This window comes from Lathyrus oleraceus, chromosome 4, assembly GCF_024323335.1.
Source record: "Lathyrus oleraceus cultivar Zhongwan6 chromosome 4, CAAS_Psat_ZW6_1.0, whole genome shotgun sequence".
Taxonomy (NCBI): Eukaryota; Viridiplantae; Streptophyta; class Magnoliopsida; order Fabales; family Fabaceae; genus Lathyrus; species Lathyrus oleraceus.
The window spans coordinates 493,492,148-493,494,644 of NC_066582.1; the positions used below are offsets into that span (position 1 = coordinate 493,492,148).

Below are 2,497 nucleotides of genomic sequence, written 5' to 3' on the forward strand. Positions count from 1 at the left end.
ATGCCACTCTTGTTTAGAATCAATCCTCTGTAGATCATGCCTTGCTATATGTCTATTTGTTGATGATCCACTTGGTCCAAGGCTTAGTTTCATTCATATTTCATTCATGTTTTCATTCAAATCCATAGTCCATTGATTCATGCTTGGTTCTTGATTCATAGTTCATTTAGTCAAGTTTTATAAGTCCATGTTTCATTCAAAGATCATGATTCCAAAACTATGATTTCAAACATGTACTTTTGGAGGGGGAAATGTCCATTTGAATGTAAAGCATGTTTCATTGATCATAAGCACTTTCTCATCTAAAAAAGGATTGCATTTCATTCATATAAAATCATGTTACAATGTTGATACAAGAATACATACAAAATTACACAAAAATTGATTTTTGACCTACATATGACTTTGGTCAATGGTTGACTTTTTGGTCAACCAGTTGACCAAAGTCAACTCATCTAACCATCAACCTAATGCCTAATTTTTCCATTTGGTTTCCTCATGCTTGCATCTTCTTTCAACTTCATGGCCAAATAACTTCACTTGTAAGTAACCTTGGCTTTTCTTCATGTGCCATTCCAAACATCATGATTCCAAGCCCAAGAAAGTTGTGCATTCATATAAACCAGCCCTGCAACATGACAATGCATTACATACACTAAACACATAAGGAAATGACGCATTAAAGTACAATGTACATCATGAGCCATGTTGAGCAATGCAAGGTTCACATTCATTTTAAGCAATACATTCATCAATCATCATCCATTCACAATAAAGCCATGGCATAACTTGCATCCAATTGAATTATCATCAACAAACCACATTCCTAACAATCATTTAAAACAACCTTATCATCCATGTGCAAACCAATATCAAACATTTGAACCATGCATAATTTCGATTCCAAAACCATCATGCAAAGCAGCCCTAAGTCAAACCTAACTACATTCATACATGATATCAACATAGCATTGCAAATCAACCCTCAAGCATGTTCATTCAAAAAGAAATTCATCATAACCAATTCATACAAATTCACATGAAAATGCATCAGTAGCAAGCTCATAATTCGCAACAGCAGACCATAATCAAAAGCATCACATACACAATAACAATGTATACAATTCAATCTAACATCACCAACACAACTATCAGCATAAGCAGCCCTGTTAATTTTCAAACCATCAAACCAACTAACCTCACTTTCAAGCAGGCTATGAACAGGGTTAACTGACACCTAATGCATTGCATCCATTAATAGGCCTTGACAGAATTTACTTTTCAACTAATAAAAACAAGTTTTGCATTGCAAAACAGGCCATGATAGAAGAAACAAAATAACTACAGCAAGACATTTCAGTGCAAAAATTAACCAGCATAATATAACATCAACTAACTGCATCAGTAGAATTTCGCATTTCTCATTCACTACCATCATTTAACTAACTCACAAAATTGAAACTAACAACGAACAACTTTTTTTTTTCATTTAACAGATCACAAATCAAACTGACAGCTAACAATTTATTTTCATCGAGCTCATCTAAAGCCCTAACTAATAACTAACTCCTATAACTAACTTCTAATGGACCAATTAACAGAACCTTGATCTCTAACCGCTTTGAACTCTCATGATTTAATAGAGTTTAAGCTATGTTAAATCCAACAGCTATATATATCATCATCATTCACCAGATTCGATGATTGATTATAATCTCACAATTTCAACAATCACAATCATCATTTTCACTCACAAACTCTCACACTTTGATTCCCTCTCTCTACATCTCAACTCTCATGTTCAATCACCATCATCATTCCCTTAAAATTCTCACATAATACACACCCAAAATAGAAGGAAGAAGAAGAAGATAAGTGGAGAGAAGAAGAAGAGTAGAACTCATACCCGATTCTAAGGGTTTCATTGCTTCATTGCAATCATCTTCTTCACTCCAACGATCGTTCGAAGCCAAACTCCGCTTAGGAGGTGAGTTTATCATTCTTTCCCCTCCTTGTATTTCTTTTACTTTTGCATTTTTACATTCTTTTTTATTATATTTTTTGCAATTTTTTTTTATGAAAATAAGTAGAAAAAAAAATTTGACTTTAATTCATATTTTTTAGAATAATGGTAGAATCATATAAATTGTTTCTTAGTTGTTAAGAATTGATTTTCATTGCAGTTAGTTATGTTAATTAGAATATTGATCTTTTTATGATTAATTTCATAGTTAATTTCCAATTGCCAACACAACCATATTCCCCTAGTTTTAGGTCTTTTTTAGAATTAGGATTAGTTTAATTTGATCAGTCATTAGGGTTTCAAATCACTAATTCTGTGCATGATTAATCAACTAATTTTTATCCTTAATGATTGAGTTGATCAAAGTTCACTTTGGTCAACCAAATCCTTTGACATATGCTTATTACCTCAGTTTGTTCAAGTGATCAAAAGTATCTTGATCACTTCATGAGACTAGTCTCTTGCACTAGAGAT

The 2,497-nt window shown here is 32.6% G+C and overlaps 1 long non-coding RNA gene across 1 annotated transcript; it reads right to left on the reverse strand.

The window, feature by feature from the left end:
• Positions 1 to 301: 301 nt before the first annotated feature.
• On the reverse strand, positions 302 to 2,096 carry LOC127076655 (uncharacterized). The gene is made up of 2 exons (XR_007786853.1): positions 1,907 to 2,096; positions 302 to 628 (listed from the first exon to the last, which is right to left on the reverse strand). It is a non-coding gene; the product is annotated as an uncharacterized LOC127076655 (long non-coding RNA).
• Positions 2,097 to 2,497: the final 401 nt, after the last annotated feature.